Here is a 20,622-nt window from a genome sequence, read left to right as displayed (position 1 = left end):
AATATATTCTTAAAAAAATTTTTTTTATGTTTATTTATTTTTGAGAGAGAAATAAAGAAACAGAGTGTGAATGGGGGAGAGGGAGAGAGAGAGGGAGACACAGAATTCAAAGCACGCTCCAGGCTCTGAGCTGTCAGCACAGAGCCCGACGTGGGGCTCGAACTCACAAACTGCGAGATCATGACCTGAGCCGAAGTCCGATGCCCAACCGACTGAGCCACCCAAGCGCCCCACAAATTAATACATTCGTGATAGATAAGGGTGAATAATTAGTGTCCTCCCTTTCATAATTCAAGATACAAATGTCAGGGAAGGATCAAGGATAGTGCCCCTTGCTACCCAAGACTCTTTAGGTATAACTAACAGAAACCCAACTCCAATTCCCTTAAGCATTAAGAAAGGGAATTTGTTGGTTAAATTAACCGAAAAGCCCTAGGATTGGTATTATCTTCAAGCATAGCTTGATATAGGTGTTTAAACAATGTCATTAGGCCTTATTATTCCCTCTCTCAGCTCTGCTCTCCTCTGTGGTAGGAAACAAGGACATGTGTATCTTTTGACTTTATGATTCTCAACAACGTTCAATTCTAGAAAAAGAGCCTTACTCTCCAACCATATTCTAGCATATCTCATGTAGTGACTCTGATTGTCTGTAACTGTGTCATTTGCCCATTCATTTGACTACTGTGGACAGTAAGAGGAAGCATTACAACTATCTAGGCCTAGGGCACTTTTCCACCTCTACCCAACGATGTTGGTACGGCACTACTTGATAATACTACCGGAACTACTACGGACAGGGAAGGGATGTTCTCCAGTGGAAAAAGGGATATTGGGAAGACAACAGATATCCACAGGCTCCTTGATCATTCTTACTTAGTCCAGAAGCAGGGAGAATTCAAGTCCATGTATGGGCAGTGGAACCTACTGAGGGACCACTATTTATCCTTTGGTGGATGACTACATCTTGACTTCCCTTTCCAAGTGCTGGCAGCATCTAATTGGTAGAAAGTAAACTAACTGTTTTAATTTGTTCCTTACTAGTTCTCTCCTATTCATAGAGAGGAAAGTGGCCTCCAAGTAGGTTGTGCTCCTTGTCACAACTTGTGGGAAGATGTGGCTTATTTTATAGGTAGGTCAAGGCATGATACATGGCCAGGTCACTTCAGAGTAAAGAACAAGGGGCCAAGTATGAAACAGATTACAGGCTCCACGTCTAGATAGGAGCCATAGTGCATAGTGACTGCCTTAAAGCCCAGTTATAGACTGGGCTCATCGGGGATGCAATTTTATGGGTGGGGCTTATCAGAGATGCACCATATGAGCAAAATAAATTCCCCACCCCAGCTATTGGTGCACTGGGAGTTACAAATATTTCCCTAGCCCTTCCAACTCCTCCATCCCTTCCCTAGCAAAGAGAAATTTCTGAACTGATTGATTAGATTAAAATGCTAATTAGGCCTTGTTCATTAGGTCTTGTTCAAAGATCAAAATCTTTTGGGGTTGGAAGATTCATTTACATCAATAGTAGTTGATGCAGGCTCAGTTGCAGCTGTCAACTGGAGTGTCTTGGCTCTAATTCACATGATTTCTCCATGTGGCTTGGGCTTCTCCCACCATAGTAACTGGGTTCTAAGAAGCAGTATTCCAAGAAAAAGGGAGAGGAGGTAACCAGTTCTCTCAGGCCTGGATTCAGAAGTCCCAAAACAACATATCCACTTCCATCTATTGGTAAAAGCAGTCACAGGGGCAGCCTGTATTCAATAAGAGGGACAATAAACTTCACCTCTTGATGCGGAGAGCAGCATACACATAGAGGGAAGGGAAGAATTTTGTTGTTGTCGGAGGCCCTCTTTGGAGACTAGCTACCAGAGTTTGGGCCTTACTCTTATACGATAACATCACAATGTTTTTAAACTTTTAAAATATTTTAAAACATTATCTTATTTAACTTTGCATATCCTTAATTACTAGTGAGGTTATGAAAATACACACACACACACACACACACACACACACACACACATATACAGTTGACCCTTGAATAATGCTGGGGGTTAGGGGGATCCACCCCCCATGCAGTCAAAATCCTTATTTAACTTGTAACTCCCCCCAAAACTTAACTACTGATAGCCTATTGTTGACTGGAAACCTTACCAGTAATAGTTGTTTAACACATATTTTGTACATTATATGTATTATATACTGTATTCTTACAATAAGAATGTTATTAAAAAATCATAAGAGGGGCACTTGGATGGCTCAGTCGGTTGAGCATCTGACTTCGACTCGGGTCATGATCTCACAGTTGAGGTCAAGTCCCACATCAGGCTTGCTGCTGTCAGCCTGTCAGTGTGGAGCCTGCTTCGGATCCTCTGTCCCCCTCTTTCTGCCCCTCCCCCCTCAAAAAATAAATAAAACATTAAAAAAAGAAAACATAAGAGAAAATATATTTACAGTACTTTACTGTATTTATCAAAAAAATCCACATATAATCCACATATGTATATGTATATATAGCTATTTGAATTTTTTCTGAGAATTGTCTTCACATCTTTGTTCATTTTCTCCTTATGATAGCTTACTGATCTTTAGGAGCTGTTTATATCTCATGAATATTAATCCTTTGATGTTTGTTGCAAATACTTTCTTCACATTTTTCTTTTAACTTTATTCATTCTGCTATTTGAAATTTTAAAAAACTTTATGTTTTTTGAAACAATCTATCAGTGTTTCCCTTTAGGTATTCTGGGTTTCATGTACTCCTTGGGAAGGGCTTTCTTACCTTAACATCATAAAATACTGTCATCCATCTTTTTCACTGTGTATAGTTTTCAAATACGTATCTATAGAGGTATTAGGTTTTCATATCAATTATAGGAGTTGTGTATATATTAAGTCCTTATTAGTCATATTTGCTACATATGTATTTCAAGTGTAGCAAATTAGTGATATAATTTTGGATTGACTACAAAATTTTAATTTTCATAGAGTTGATTTGCTGACTAGATTCATCCAATGCATTCATGCTTAGAAGAATTTTCCTTCCGGGGCGCCTGGGTGGCGCAGTCGGTTAAGCGTCCGACTTCGGCCAGGTCACGATCTCGCGGTCCGTGAGTTCGAGCCCCGCATTCGGCTCTGGGCTGATGGCTCGGAGCCTGCAGCCTGTTTCCGATTCTGTGTCTCCCTCTCACTCTGCCCCTCCCCCGTTCATGCTCTGTCTCTCTCTGTCCCAAAAATAAATAAAAAACGTTGAAAAAAAAATTAAAAAAAAAAAGAAGAATTTTCCTTCTGTGATCTGATACTAAATTCTGTTTTATCTCATTACTTTTAAATATATTTTACTACTTTTTAATATTTCCCTCTTTCATTCATCTGTAGGTTACTTTGGGCTATAAACCACTTATTACAGTAACATTTAATAAGTCATCCTCATTTGGGGCACCTGGGTGGCTCAGTCAGCTAAGCGTCTGACTTCAGCTCAGGTCATGATCAGGTCACCTTGTGAGTCTGAGCCCCACATCAGGCTCTCTGCTGTTAGCATGGATCTGCTTCTGTTCCTGTCTCCCTCTTGTTCTGCCTGCCCTTCCCTAGCTCGTGCTTTCTCTCTGCCTCAAAAATAAATAAAAACATTAAAAAATTTTTTTAAAAAGTCATCCTCATTCACTTATTTCAGTGGTGTCTCTTTTTGTCATATACTAAATCCTGACATACTTCTGTGCCATTCGTCATAGTCCAATTTATACAAGTATACAAGTATACCAATTTATACAAGTCATTTTGATTACAGTTGCTCTGTTGTACTTCTTAATATCGAAGAGGGTTAGACTCCCTTCTTTGCTATTCTTTATGTTTTAGAATAGTCTGTTTCTTTCACTTAATTATTCTTACTGATGTAAAAGTTGAGCGGTATGCCAAGAGTCCAGTCAACCAGGGTTTCTAGAACGGCTCTAGAAATGGGACAGGAGATTATGTACTTCTACCAAAAGGAATAAGATACAACTCAGGGGCCCAAACTTATGATAGGGGTGGGGGTCAACATGGGCTTGAGGTACAGAGGGAGAAAAGGGAAGGGAATGTCACAATTTTAGTGCTATATGAAAATCCGTCAACAGGGATGGGATATGTTTATTTTTAATTAATGAAAACACTGTTTTAATATTTTTTCACTTTTTAAAAACTAAAAACTATTTTATGGTCAAAATTATAGGTTGTATTAATAAACATCCAATGATTCATAAAAACATGAAGAGGAAGGCAGTGTGTCCACAAATAACATTATCCAGAGATAACCACTATTAATAGTTCCTTCCAGATATACCCCTCTCTTTATTTAGCCACACACACACATATGCACAGGCAGGACCTTGTACACATGATGTTCTCTAACCTCTTTTTTCATTTGAAAAAATATTGTGGGTATCTTTTCATGTTAATATATCTAGGCTAACATCATTTTTTTAAATATTTACTTATTTTTGAGAGACAGAGAAACAGAGTTTGAGCAAGGAGGGGCAGAGAGAGAGAGAGACACAGAATCCGAAGCAGGCTGCAGGCTCTGAGCTATCAGCACAGAGGCCCACGTGGGGCTTGAACTCATGAACCATGAGATCATGACCTGAGCCGAAGTTAGATGCTTAACTGACTGAGCCACCTAGTTGCCCCATAGGCTAACATCATTTTCAATGTATGTGTAGAATTCCATTGTTTGTATGTATGTCATAATTTATTTACCAGATCCCTATTAATGAACTTCTGTTTTATTTACAATATACAAATACTGGTATTAACACTCTTGCAAATGTATCTTTAGAAATTTGTATTATTCATTCCATAGGATAACTTATAGAAGTAAGGGGCACCTGGGTGGCTCAGTCAGTTGAGTGTCCAACTCTTGATTTTGGCTCAGGTTATGATCCCAGAGATGTGGGATTGAGCCCCATGCCAGTCTGCACTGAGCATGGAGCCTGCTTAAGATTCTTTTTCCTCTCCCTCTCTCTCTCAAGTTAAAAAAATTTTTTTAAATAAATGAATAATTTATAGAAGTAAAATCCTGGTTAATTTTCTCCCTAAAGGTTACCATTATATAGAATTTTGTGTTAATCACTTCTCATTTTTCTTTATAATTTACCCCAGCTGTAGTTACTTCTAAATGACAATGTAGAAGCTTTTTAAATTCTTGTGTAGGTCAAACTTATCTATTCTCCTTTATGATTTATGACTTTTGTTTTATGTTTAGAAATGTCTCTCTCATTTATATATTCACTGTATTTTCTTTTAGTACCAGTTTCAGTTTTTTTACATTCAAGTGCAAAAACAATCTGGAATTTATCTATTTGATTTAGGAACTGAGATAGGAAATTCAACCAATTTTTTTTCCCCCGGATGGTTAACTAGTTGCCCCGATAGCATGGGTTAGAATAATCTGTATCTTAAGAAGGATAATACACCTCCGTTTCTTGCTCCCTTGTAGAAACCAAGGAAGATGTGGTTCTGGGCTAAGAATGTAATCCAGTCACTAAGAGCATTATAGTAATCTTCAGAGCCTTGGCCAAGTCTTTGTGCAACTGAGGAAAGACCATAAAGAGCCACTGGGCTTCTTTTTCTCAGCAAGCCAAAATGAGCACAATCTGTGAGCCAAGAAAGGGCAGAGGAACTAACAGCGCTCTGCATAATAATGCGAGACTCTGACACCAGTGTGAGAGTGCTCCAGATGCATAAGTTAAGAAATGCTGTTCCTATTTAAGAATTTATACTGAATCAGGAGTCACGCGTGCCTCGTTTAAATGTTCCTTCTTTTGTCCATTCATTCATTTATCCACAAATAACTTATTGAGTGCATACCATGTGTCATGTACCGAGGCTGGATTTCAAAGCGCTATTTGTCCCTCGGGCCAGAGGCCCTGGGCAGGGAGGACATCCCTTGGAAGGTGACACTTGAGCAAATGTCTGAGGTGAAGGATAATATAGGAAGCATTCTAAGTAGAGAGAATAGCAAGTGCAAAGGTCCTGAAATGGAAATGTGCTTGGCATATTTAAGGAAAAGCAAGAAAGGCCCACATGGCTGGAATGAAGAAATCAAGAGGGAGAGAAGCACCAATGAGTTAAGTGGGAATGTACACCATGTAGCATCTTGAAGGCCATTGTAAGAACTTTGGCTTCTAGTCTGAGTGAAATAACCCGACTTCATTTTAAAAGGATTTCTTCCGTTGCTGGGCAGAAATAAACTGTAGGGGAAGCGGGGGCATGAGAGGAAGACCAGTAAGATGGGGATGATGGGGGCCTGGACCCAGATGGCAGCACTGAAGGTGGTGAGAAGTAACTGGATTCTGGATATATTTTCACGGCAGAACTGACAGGATTTGCTGCTGGATTAGATGTGAGAGGTGATCAAGAGGAGTCAAAGGTGACCTCAATCTCGGTGTGGGAGATTGGAGGGATGAAGTTGCCCATTTACAGAGACGGGAGGAGAAAGTCTGGGGAGAAGACTAGGATTTTGGCTTTGCACATGTTAAGTTTGAGATGTCTGTTACTCATCCAAGTGGAGACAGGTAGATAGATTTATGAGTGTGGATTCCAGGAAAGAGGTCCAGCTAGAGATATTATTATGGGCGTTGAAAATACATAGATGATGTTCAAACTCACAAGACTGGATGTGGAGAAGTGAGGCAGAGAAGGCAGACAATAAAGGATGTATTATCGCCAAGTCATCACTGTGTGTAACTGGAGCTTAACCCTGCAGAGGAGCCCTGAATCTCGAATACACCCTAAGGGGTGTGGTTGCTGAGATATTAATATACCAACTCCTGTTAGTCACTAAATAAGGGCTGTTTGAAGGTATGTTAATTCGTAGGTACTCCTGGCCTGATGGACCCACTCACCCATGGTCATACCATGTTCTGGCTTCTAAAGAAAGTCAATAGGCAAAAAGATGCAGGTCCTGACAATTAGAAGTAGGATGGTGTGCACTATAAGGCCCAAGGTATAAGGGTGGAGCCATAACACCACCTTCTACACCATTCTATCTCCAGAACTTAGAACTGTCACTGATACAGAGAGGATACTCAATAAATACATTGTCAAATAGACATTGTTCACATGTGACATAAACATCATAGGGCTTTTCTGGGAAAAAAACGTATTTTGCATACAACTCTTAAGTTCCCCTTCCTACATCATGATTTCCTGTCATTTTCCCCAATCCTTCAGTAGAGTGAAATACACTTGGGCAGCCTTGTGCGACTGTGATGTGGACCCGGAAGGAGCAGAATCTGTGGGGGATATGTCCCCCCAGGCAGAGAAGGGAAGAGCTGGGAGGAGCATACACAGAGTAGATAATTCAAGGGGAAATAAGAGGGATGTCTGACAAATGCCTACTTTTCCAATGCCTACTAGACCAAGCTGACTCTTAGATGAGTGTTTGGGCATCTCTCTTTTCCCTCCCACTCATATGTCAAATATTACATTCCATTGTATTCTTGTATCTATTCCTGGATTCTATTTTGTTTGAGGGATCCTTATCTCTATTCTTTTGCCATTTCCAAAATGGGATTTAACTCTTTAAAGCCACCTGTTTTGTTTTAGTTTGTTTTTTCTTGCTTGAAAGCTTATAGGACTATTCCTTTTTTATTTACGCCTCCCTAAGTCTGCCTTCAGTAACTGACCCTTGAGGTAACTCTTAAAGGAGGTATAGGAGTGTGCAGGTAGAGGAAGCAATAGGTGCAGAAGACAGCAGCCAGGAGTTTGTGTCACTGGAGCAAGGAGGTCAAGGAGAGCTGACAGGTGGGGAGGGTGGGCTTGTGGGCAGGGTTTAGTATAGTTTGTGTGGCAGATTGTATTTTCCATAGAATTTCCAAAGTACCTCCAAACTCATATACTCATCTACAGTGTGAACTGATACTCTTTCAATTGAGAGGTAAAGTCTATGTCCCCTCCCCTTGAATCTGGACAAATTTGAACCTGTGACCAACAGAATGTAAAGTGACACTGTGTGAACCCAGAGGTTGACATAAATGGCCACGTAGCTTTCCACTTTGTTTGCTGGAGCACTTGGACTTGGAACTCTGAAATGTCATGTAAGACATCAGGCCACCAAGCTATGAGGAAACCAAGCTGGAAGGAGAGGCCACACATACGTGCTCTAGTCAGCAATCTGAATCTTCTCCACACAGCCTGTGAGGCAAAGAGCCTTCAGATGGTCCCAGTCACCAGCTATGGAGACACCCCTAGGTAAGGCCCTGGACAAAGGAGAGAGACAAACCGTTCCTCCTACGCCCTATGCGAATCTCTGACCCACAGAATCCACAAGTCTAACAAAATGGTTAGTGTTTTACCCTGCTATATTTAGAGTAGTGTGTTACAAAGCCATAATAACTAGAGCAGTGTGTTGGGGTTTGGGCTTTATCCTGAAGGCAACAGGGAATCAGGAAAGTGGTTTCAGGCTGTGGAGTAACCTAGTCACACATAGGATGTAGAAGGCATATTTCAATAGTAGTGTGTACAAAGCCTCAGTGCTGCACAAGTCCAGGCTGCACCAATAATACAGGATATGATGTAATGACAGTGCCTACATCAGGCAGAGTAGCAGCTCCTGCTGCTGTGGAGGAACTGTCAGCAGCCAGAATGAGAAGAAAGTGAGCTACAAATGAGGCTTATGTAATAATCCAGGTAGGAGGAAAGGACGGTCTGAGTTAGGGTCAGGGACACTTCAGAAATGTTTCAGACGTAGATCCAGTAAACCTTGGGGCAGATCCTAGGCGTGAGGTAGCAGAAGTCTGGAATGACTCCCAAGCGTCTGGCTCACAGAGGATGGTGGTGGTAATTCCCTGGGTTGGAGACCACAGGAGATTTCATAATTAAAGCCATGGAGGTAAATGATGTGGCAGTTGGAGAAGTTATAGAATGAGAAGAAAGAAGGGCCTAGGACCAAACGCTAAGGAATGAAGACAGTTAAGGGACAGGCCAAGGAAGAGTAATGTCTGAAAAGCAATTACTGGAGAGGTGGTAAGAGAAATAGAAGTGTCTGGTGTCAGAAAAACCAATAGAGGAGAGAATTTTGGTATGAAAAGAAAATGGCCAATAATATCCCATATCTGAAAGAGCAAGGAGGATGAGGGCTGAAAAGCAGCCACTGAATCTGGTAATTATAATGTCGTTGGTGCCTTTAGAGAGAGTAGCTTCTGTGGAGTGGTGGGAATAATGGACAACGGGCAATGTACAAGGACTTACTGCAGAGTGAAAAGAAATATGAGTTCCCTAAACATGCAGGGAAAGAGAAAAGAGCATTGAAGTCTAAAATGGCAGGGAGAGGAGGGAGAAGGGGTGGATGAGTGGGATGACTCAACCTTTTGTCATTTATACTGCAGGCCTTTGTCCCTCAGAGAGGCAGGACAGTACAGTGGTGAGTACAGGCTCTGGAGCCAGCGTGCCTGTCTTTGTAGCCCAGCCTCACCACCACTTACCACCATTTACCAAAGGAAATTTGGGCAAGTTAACTTAACTTCTTTGTCTTTAGTTTCCTCATCTGGAAAATATAATTATGACCGCTTCTTTGTTCTTGTGAGTGCTTAGAATAACGCATAGTAAATACCCCACAAATGCTAGCTATTAATATTATGAATACTATTCTCATCAACAATTACTACATTTGTAAATTCTGGGTTTCTCTCTCAGGAATATCCACTGCTCCTGCTGTAGGGCAGTGATTTTCAAACTGTGGCCCAGGGACTTCTGTGGGTCCCTGGAACCCTTTTTTTTTTTAATGTTTATTTTTGAAAGACAGAGACAGAAAGAGAGAGAGAGAGAGAGAGAGACCATGAGCAGGGAAGGGGCAGAGAGAGGGAGACACAGAATCCAGAGCAGGCCCCTGGTTCCGAGCTGTCAGCACAGAGCCTGACACAGGGATTGAACTCATGAACTGCGAGATCATTATGTGAGGTGAAGTCTGATGCTTAACTGACTGAGCCACCCAGGTGCCCCTCCCTGGAATTCTTTCAGGGGGCTTGGGAGATCAAAACTATTTTCATGAATGAAAACCTGATTTGTCATCTTTGCTGTCATCCACTCACAAGCATAGAATGCTGTTTTATAGAGGTGACTTGATATGTGATATTGCAAGGGATTGATGCAGAAACAGATACAAAAATCCAGCTGCCTTCTATCAAACCAGACGTTAAAAAAGATTTTCAAAAATGTGAAAGAGTGCCATGCTTCTCCCTTATTTCTGTTGTGTTGTGAGAAATATAATTAATTTTCATAAAAATATGCTATTTTTGTTAATTTGTTTATTATTATTTTAGATGATTTCAGACTAAATCTTTTATTTTTTTTTTTCAACGTTTTTTTATTTATTTTTGGGACAGAGAGAGACAGAGCATGAACGGGGGAGGGGCAGAGAGAGAGGGAGACACAGAATCAGAAACAGGCTCCAGGCTCCGAGCCATCAGCCCAGAGCCTGGCGCGGGGCTCGAACTCACGGACCGCGAGATCGTGACCTGGCTGAAGCCAGACGCTTAACCAACTGCGCCACCCAGGCGCCCCTACCTGTTTGAATTTCTAAACCATAAACATTCAAATGATATTATCAACATAAACAAAAGCTCTTTCAGGTCACCACTAATTTTTAAGATGGTAAAGGGAAACTGATACCCAAAGTCTGAGAATTACTGGTGTAGAAACTAAATAAGAATCAGAATAGGAGAGCAATCCCTATCAAAATAACACCAGCATTCTTCATAGAGCTAGAACAAACAATTCTAAAATTTGTATGGAACCAGAAAAGACCCTGAATAGCCAAAGCAATCTTGAAAAGGAAAACCGAAGCTGGAGGCATCACGCTCCCGGACTTCAAGACGTATTACACAGCTGTAATCATGAAGACAGTATGGTACTGGCATAAAAACAGACACTCAGATCAAAGGAACAGAATAGAGAACCTAGAAATGGACCCACAAACGTATGGCCAACTAATCTTTGACAAAGCAGGAAAGAATATACACCATGGAATAAAGACAGTCTCTTCAACTAGTGGTGCTGGGAAAACTGGACAACAACATGCAGAAAAATGAACCTGGACCACTTTCTTACACCATACACAAAAATAAACTCAAAATGGATGAAAGACCTAAATGCAAGATAGGAAGCCTTCAAAATCCTCGAGGAGAAAGCAGGCAAAAACCTCTTTGGCCTCAGCTGCAGCAAGTTCTCACTCAACACATCTCTGGAGGCAAGGGAAACAAAAGCAAAAATGAACTATTGGGACCTCATCAAAATAAAAAGCTTCTGCACAGTGAAGGAAACAATCAGCAAAACTAAAAGGCAACCGACAGAATGGGCGAAGACATTTGCAAATGACATATCAGATAAAGGGTTAGTATCCAAAAATCTATAAAGAACTTAGCAAACTCAACACCCAATAAACAAATAATCCAGTGAAAAAATGGGCAAAAGACATGAATACACACTTCTCCAAAGAAGACATCCAAATGGTGAACAGATATATGAAAAAATGCTCAACATCACTCATCATCAGGGAAATACAAATCCAAACCACAATGAGATACCACCTCACACCTGTCGGAATGGCTAACATTAACAACTCAAGCAACAACAGATGTTGGCGAGGATGCAGAGGAAGAGGATCTCTTTTGCACTGTTGGTGGGAATGCAAACTGGAGCAGCCACTCTGGAAAACAGTATGGAGGTTCCTCAAAAAATTAAAAATGCAACTACCCTACAACCCAGAAATTGCACCACTAGGTATTTATCAAAGGGGTACAGGTATGCTGTTTCGAAGGGGCACATGCACCCCAATGTTTATAGCAGTGCTATCAACAATAGCCAAAGTATGGAAAGAGCCCAAATAGCCATCGATGGATGAATGGATAAAAAAGATGTGGTATATGCATGCAATGGAGTATTACTCAGCAATCAAAAGGAATGAAATCTTGCCATTTGCAACTACGTTCATGGAACCGGAGGATATTATGCTAAGTGAAATTAGTCAGAGAAAGACAAATATCATATGACTTCACTCATATGAGGAACTTAAGACACTAAACATATGAACATAAGGGAAGGGAAGCAAAAATAATATAAGAACAGGGAGGGGGACAAAACATAAGAGACTCTTAAATATAGAGAACAAACAGAGGGTTACTGGAAGGGTTGTGGGAGGGGCGGTGGGCTAAATGGGTAAGGGGCATTAAGGAATCTGCCCTTGAAATCATTGTCGCACTATATGCTAACTAACTTGGATGTAAATTAAACAATAAATAAATTTTTTAAAAAAGAATCAGAATAGGAGATGTTAACTGTTTTTACTCCTTTCTCTGATCACACAGGACAACTTACTTTTCCCTAAGGAAATGATTTATGCTCACCGCTCTGAATCTTTACTTGTGCTGTTCCCTCAGTTCGGAATGTCTATTTTCCTTTCTTTGCCTGTCAGAACTCTGCATGTCCTTAAAGGCACCTATACCCCAACTGTACCGGCTTACAGAGACATAGGTACTCAACTTCCCTTCTCATAGTCTTTTTTACTGTTTATCAACCACAACCATAGAAATAGCTATGTGCCAATCTCAGGAGAAGCAGGAGGGCCTTGTCTCCTTCATGGTGGCCAATATCCCCCATGAGAACCCTTCCTCCCCATCGACGGTCCTACGCTCCATACTCCCAAGGCAGGAACTCTTGAGTTGAACAGCTGCACTATCTCTTGGCTTCACTTTATAGTTGTAGCCATGCTCCAATCTAAGCAGAAGTGGGAGAGTAACCCTCTTCCCAGTTCTTGGTGAAACTTTGTCACCTGGGCCCCCACACACCTTTTCTTGTTCACTAACTCTCACAAACCTGCTACTTTAGCTTTGCTCAACAAGTCCCCTTCTATCAGAGTCAGACATAGTCTGGGCCTGATTGAGAAATGTGATACCTTGTTTTTTGTACTTTCATCTTTCTTGTACTCCTCAGGGGGTTCAAGCACTAAATATAACTTCTTCACAATAGTAGCATTTCTGCCAGGTTCTGAACCTTAATTTAAGCTTAGCTGGGATCCCCTGTTGTCATTGTCATTACCATTACTGTCATTATTCTAATCCTCACATATGTTCTGATTCTCACTGTAATTCTGGAAGGAATTGTTATCCCATTGTACTAGTTATTGGTTGCTATGTGACAAATTAGCCCCCAAATTTAGTGTTTTTCAACAATACTTATTATCTCTTAGTTTCGGTAAGGTCAGGAGTCCAGGCTGGCTTAGCTGGCTCCGCTGCTACACGGGCTGCAGTCAAGGATCAGATAGGGCTGTGGTCATCGCCAGTCTCTACTGGGAAAGGATTTGATTCCAGGCTGATTTACATGCTTGCTGGCAGGATTCAGTTCCTCTCTGGCTGTTGGCTGGAGGCCTCTCTCAGCTCTTTGCCACGTGGGACTCTCTAACATGGCAGCTTGCTCCATTTAAGCACATAAGCTAAGACGGTCATAGAGAAAATTCAGGAGAGAGGTCAGTCTTTTGAATCCTCATCATGGAAGTGACATCCCATTACTTTTACAGTGTTCTCTTTGTTAGAAGTAAGTCACTAGGTCCAGCCCACATTCAAGGCAGGGGAATTATACAAGCGCATGAATACAGGGTCCTTGAGGGTCGTCTAGAAAGAGAACTGTCCCATTCATTCTCCTGGAGGGTGATACTGAAACTCAGTGAGGTTCAATAACTCAACCAAGGTCACTTGGTTCATAAATAGCAGAGCTGAAAGCCTTGAACTTAAGCCTTTCTGACCCCAAAGCTTACCTCTAGTACTTATTTCATATATTCTTACATTGCGTTTGTCATGGTAGTTATCTCCTTCATTCAACTACAGCCTTATTAAAGGTAGGGGATGCTTATGTCCCCTGGAGTGACAAAAATCTTGGTGAATAAATGGATGAATACATGAATCAATGAAAATAGTCCAAATGTTGGAACCGTGCATACAGAAATTGCTAAATAAAGGTTTATAATAAACAGAACTGTACCATAGAACTTGGGTCAAATTGAGAAGGGAGGAGTAGAAGTGAGCAAAGGGGCAACCCAGATGCACTGTTGACTCCATGGAGCTTTTCAGATTTCTCTTCCTTCTGTGTGAAACACAGACTATCCCTTCGGTGAGCAGAGACATATCCTGTGGGTAGCCAGACTTTAGACAGAATGGCCAAAAATGCTCAAAAGGTATTCTGGATAATGCTAGATCCACTTCCCACACCAAATGTATTTAAACTTTGTGTTTATGTGTATTTAACCCAGAAAATCCTAACCTATGTCACTGAGCTGCTTTAAAGGGAAAACAAAACAAAACAAAACAAAACAAAACTGGTAGCAGCCAAAATACTTATGCTAAAAGAGATGGAGAGAGCAAAAAAATTTCATGTAAATTTGGATGTTGGATTATTCCTTCACTTCAAATAATTGGCTTATTAGTATATTAATAAAATACTGGGGAGCCTGGGTAGCTCAGTCAGTTAAGTATCCAACTTTGGCTCAGGTCAGGATCTCATGGTTCACGGGTTCAAGCCCCACATCAGGCTCTGTGCTGTTAGAATGGAGCCTGCTTTGGATTCTGTCTCCCTCTCTTTCTGCTCCTCTCCCACTTGTGCACTTGCTTGCTCTCTCTTTCTCTCTAAAATAAATAAACATTAAAAAAATATATATACATATTAATAAAATATTGCCTGCAAAAGGTAACATTTCTTTTTCTCTTTTTTTTTTTTAAATTTTTTTTTCAACGTTTATTTATTTTTGGGACAGAGAGAGACAGAGCATGAACGGGCGAGGGGCAGAGAGAGAGGGAGACACAGAATCGGAAACAGGCTCCAGGCTCTGAGCCATCAGCCCAGAGCCCGACGCGGGGCTCGAACTCACGGACCGTGAGATCGTGACCTGGTTGAAGTCGGACGCTTAACCGACTGCGCCACCCAGGCGCCCCTAAAAGGTAACATTTCTAATTACCCTGATTTTATCAGTGGATACTTTGATGTACATTTTGTCCAGGCAGCTCTATCATTCCTGCCTTTTATGGGGCTTCTGTAAGATGGTTTCAGATATGATGTTACGCTATGGAAAGGGGCTTGCCTTCCACCACTCTTACCAGTTAAGTGACAGCTCCCTGAGAAATAGTTGCTGGACGTATCACTTTCTTTCTTCCACTGTACATTTAGATTTTATCTTTTTTGGTCAGGGTCTCATGGAAGGCATGACTGAAGCACTGAGCTAAAGCAGTAACAGTGCAGCCTCCTTTATGCAGGGAAGAGAATCTGGAGTCTAGAAGTCCAGACTCTGTCATTGTGTGTGATATTCTTAGAGCTGGCCTGACAGTATTAACCCACTTCACACAGCAAATCATCAAGAGCCCTTTCTGGAAAATGGGAATGGGATTAACAACACTCCTGAAAACATAAATCTTTAAAGCTTTTTGTTGACTAGATCAGTGAAATATAAAAATCTACTCTGAAGAACAGTTACCTAATAGTGGTACTCGCTTTTTTGGTTTTCCTAAAAATATGAGCATAGAGGCTCAGGCACAGAATAGTACCTAGCTGAGCAATCCCTCCAGAGCCCGGGCACCCAAGGGACATAAATTTAGTGGCTAAGCCCTGGGGCTCTAACTATCTGACTATCCCATTGTACTTTCTAGTTCTGTTAATTCAGTAAGGCAACTTACAGAACATTATCACTGAGGCCAAAAATCCTACACTTCTAGAAATCCAGAAAATCCTACACTTCTGAAAATGTTTAGATAGTTCTGCTAGGTCCTGTACAAGCTTGCTGATATTACACTGCTGAGAGTTGTCAGCTGGAATTTAAGTCTTAGAGGAAGACAGTGAGGATCTCTAGAGCGTATGCATTACACAAGTAGTGGCTTCATGATTGTGGAGCTGTGTATTTTTTAAATTTCTCAATTGTCAAACAGTAATTTTTTTCCTGAAACTTTTGCTTAAGTGTCTAGGTTGTTGCTGTTTATAGGATTATGTGGGTCATTTGCTGTTGCCAAGCAGCATTTGCAATTGTTGAGCAAGGCTCCCTTAGCCATAAAACTATGCTAACCTCTCCAGGACATTCATTCCTCAACTCTGCTGACAGTACACAAGTTATCATATAGCCTGCATGGGAGTATGAGGTACAGTTCTATTTTCGGCTCACCCTCTGGCTTGCTCTATAACCTTGGGAAAATCACTTCTAGGCCTTGTGCCACAGACCTGCTATCTGTAAATTAGGGCTGGTTAGTAACCCTCCTCTGGCGAAGTCAGTGGAAGTCATGAATTCTGGAGTTGGGCAATGAAGAACTTCAACATGCTCACTGACAGTCACTTATGCGTTAGTTCTTTTGAACTTTTCGCACAGCCCAGCCATCTTGTCCATGTGATCATATTTTTTGCTCCAGTAACACTTTAATGTAGAACACATAGAATAATTTTTCTATAATTGGACAGCCTAACTACCTCAGGCCCTGCTGCTAAGAGAATAGGTGTAAAATTTTCCATCTTATACATTAATTTCCATTCCCCCCAGCCATTATTCAGGGTGTACCTGAACATCAATTCCACTGGATTTTGCCATGGCAGGGGCTTAGCCAGGATCCATTCATTCTGTTTTAGTCTGTGGATGGGAATCAATATTTTTAGAACAAATAAGAAGCAAAAAAAAAAAAATCATACATTTAAGCCTGTCACAAACTTAAAACACCTACATTTACTTCGTGTTACTTTCCCATCCTTTATGTAAGGCAACTGTCAGCCAGAGCTTCCCTTCCCTTTGTAATCTCAAGGAGATTAGCCTAAACATCCATCCTTCCCAAAATTACCGATAATTTCTGAGGGGCTCATTTTCTTGTCTTCTCTGGCCGTGAGTCCATGTATCAATGGCTGCTGTCTTTTCACTATTCCAACTGCTTCATATTCAGCCTCTTCTTCAGTTTCTACAAAATCACAGACAACTTAAGTGAGATTTTAAGATTTGAGAAAACAAGTTAAAACTTACATATTAGACATGCCTGTTCTTTACATGTTTGTTTGTTTATTTTTGAGAAAAAGAGAGTGCATGCCCAAGTGGGGGAAGGGCAGAGAGAGACACACACACACAGAATCTAAAGCAAGCCCCAGACTGTCAGCACAGAGCCCCACGCAGGGCTCGAACTCACAAACTGTGAGATCGTGACATGAGCTGAAGCCGGATGCTTAACTGACTGAGCCACCCAGGTGCCCCTGGTACTCCTGCTCTTTAAAGTCCATTTTCCCACCCTATCACCAGAGATTTCCCACTAGCCCTTCACTCTGTGCAGCGACCAGACTTGTCCTCCTAACTCCTCTCTCCCACCCACCTTTCCTTGCATGGTCCATCTCCTGTCACCACTCTCTTCCTCTCTCCCAAGAGCAAATATAAATTCCTCCAGTGTTTACATGGAAAGCAACTTTCTTGTGTTGCTAAGGCTTTTAATTACATCCATGCCTTTTTTTTTTTTTTTTTGAGTCTCACTTTATACCCGAAACAGCTTATCAAGTTATTTTTCCAAATGAAATTTCTTTCTAAAAGGAATCCTGGTGCCATTTAATACATTTCCTCCTCATCATACTCAACAACGTACATTTATTTATGTACACTCATCAGCGTTTAAAAACTCATTTGAATTCTCCTTTTCTCATTTTGTTTGTACTTTCCCACTTACTAACGCAGCCCATGTTTCCTACTTTAATAAACACCCTCCAAATTATCAGGCATTTGAGGTATTTCCAGTTTAGTTTTGCCTTATAAATAGTGGTGCCATAAATATTTCATTTTTCTCACTTGGATTGTTCTGAGGGAATATTCTCCCAAATAAATAGATTATGGGGCAAACATGAATAATCTCATAGATTCTGTGCTTGCCTCAGTATGTTCATTAATAGTTGTCCTAATAAATAATTTTATCAACTTATGAGTTTGGCCATTTTGCTTAGCTCTACCAACATTCTCCTTGTTTACTTTTCAATTAATCTCACAGCAAGGCTAATAAATTCCCCAAAATATACTTTTTTGAGGTTTTTCATGTATGAAATATTTGGTCATATAACTTTGACATCTTGTCCAGTGAAGTTTGCATACTGATTTTGTTTTAACACGCTTATTGTGATACAATTCACATACTATACATCCATTCACATACCATCCATTGAACGTGTAGAATTCAGTGAATTTCAGTATATTCACAGGGCTATGCAATCATCTCCACAATAAATTTTAGAACATTTCATTACCCCCCAAAGAAACCCTGTATCCCCAGCCTTCACCCTATAATCCCTCTATCCCACCCCAGACCTAGGCAGCCAGTAATCTGTGTTTTTTTCTTAAGATTTTATTTTTGTTAAGTAGTCTGTACACCCAACACAGAGCTTGAACTCACAACCCCGAGACCAAGAGTCACATGCTCTACTGACTGAGCCAGCCAGGCACCGCTAATTTTTCTTTCCATTCCTCCCAGCCATTATGTAGGATGTACCTGAACATCACTTCCACGGGATTTTGCCATGTCAGAGGCTTAGCCAGGATCCATTCATTCTGTCTTAGTCCGTGGATGGGGATCAATATTTTTAGACCAAATGAGGGAAAAATAAAAGCATACATTTAAGCCTGTCACAAACTTAAAACACTTACATTTGCTACATAGATTTGCCTATTCTGGACATTTCACATAAATGGAATCGTATAGGGGTGCCTGGGTGGCTCAGTCGGTTAAGCATCCAACTTCAGCTCAGGAAATGATCTCGTGGTCCATGATCTTCAAGCCCCATGTAGGGCTCTGTGCTGACAGCTCAGAGCCTGGAGCTTGCTTCAGATTCTGTGGCTCCTTCTCTCTCTGGCCCTCTCCACTCGCACTCTCTCTCTCTCAAAAATAAACAAACATTAAAAAAAAAACTTATAGGGGCGCCTGGGTGGCTCAGTCGGTTAAGCGGCTGACCGGCTCAGGTCATGATCTCGCGGTCTGTGAGTTCGAGCCCTGCGTCGGGCTCTGTGCTGACAGCTCAGAGTCTGGAGCCTGTTTCGGATTGTGTCTCCCTCTCTCTGACCCTCCCCTGTTCATGCTCTGTCTCTCTCTGTCTCAAAAATAAATAAACGTTAAAAAAAAAAAACCTATTAAATGGAATCATATAATATATAATCCTTAGTGACTGGCTTTTTTTACTTAGCATAATGTCTCAAGGTTCATCTATCTTGTACATGTATCAGTCCTCTATTCCTTTGTATTGCCAAATAAAGTTCCATTATATAGGTATATCACAATTCTTTATCCATTCACCAGTAGATGGGCATGTGGGTTGTCTCCACTTTTTGTCTATTACGAATAATTTTGCTAAAAACATTCATATACAAGTTTTTATGTGGACATATGTTTTGGACATACATGTATATGTAGGAGTGCAATTGCTGGGTCATATGGTAATTCTACGTTTAACTGAGGAACTACCAGACTGTTTTCCAAAGTGGCTGCATCATTTTACATTTTACTGGTCCCACCAGTATTGCATGAGGGTTCCAATTTCTTCACATTCTTGCTGCATTAGTTTTCAAGGGCTGCCAAAACAAAATACCACAGACTGGGCGGTTTAAACAACAGAAATGTATTTTCTCATAGTTCTGGAGGCTGGAAGTTCCAGATCAAGATGTCAACAGGTTTGGTTTCTCCTGACATTTCTCTTCTTGGCTTACAGATAGTCACATTATTGTTATGTGCTCATATGGTCTTTTCTATGTGTATCTATCTATATATGTCTCTGATGTCTCTTCTTTTTTTTTTAAGGATACTACTCATATTAGATTAGGGCCCCAACCTTATGACCTCATTTCACATTAATTACCTCTCTAAAGACCTTACCACCAAATACAGTCACAGTGGGGTAGGTTAGGGGCTTCCACATATGAATTTGGGGGGGCAAAATTCAGTTCATAACGCCAACTGCTGCAGAGTAAAATGTTTACATCTCCCCAAAATTCATATGTTGAAACCTAATCCCCAAAGTGATGCTATTTAGAGATGGGACCTTTGGGAGATGATTAGGTCACACAGGTGGAGCCTTCACACATGGTATTAATGCCTTTTAAAAGAGACCCCAGAGAGTTACCTCACCCTTTCTGCCATGTGGTGAAAAGACAGACATTTTTGAACCAGGAAGCTGGTCTTCATCAGACATAAAATCTGCACAGTGCCTGGAGTCTGGACTTTCCAGCCTTAAGAACTGTGAGAAATAAATGTTGTTTAAGCCATCCAGGCTAAGATATTTTTGTTATAGCAACTCAAATGGACTAAGATACCAACATTTGTTATTATCTGTCTTTTTGATTACAGCCATTCTGGTGGGTGTGAAGTTGTACCTCATCGCAGTGTTGATTTTCATTTTGTTGATGGCTACTGACACTAGAAACATCTTTTCATGTGCTTATTCGCCTTTTGGTTATCTTCTTTGGACAATTATCTGATAATATCTTTTGTTCTGAATTATTTCTTTGTTGTAACATATTATTTTTATTGTAGCTTATCTGCATTATGGATTAATCATATAGATATCAAATATACTAGAAGGAAACATGGGAGAATTTTTCTTAATTTGGGGGGTAGTGAC

Source organism: Herpailurus yagouaroundi, unplaced genomic scaffold (genome assembly GCF_014898765.1).
Source record: "Herpailurus yagouaroundi ecotype Mexico unplaced genomic scaffold, PumYag 221, whole genome shotgun sequence".
Classification (NCBI taxonomy): domain Eukaryota; kingdom Metazoa; phylum Chordata; class Mammalia; order Carnivora; family Felidae; genus Herpailurus; species Herpailurus yagouaroundi.
This window is presented reverse-complemented; position numbering follows the sequence as displayed.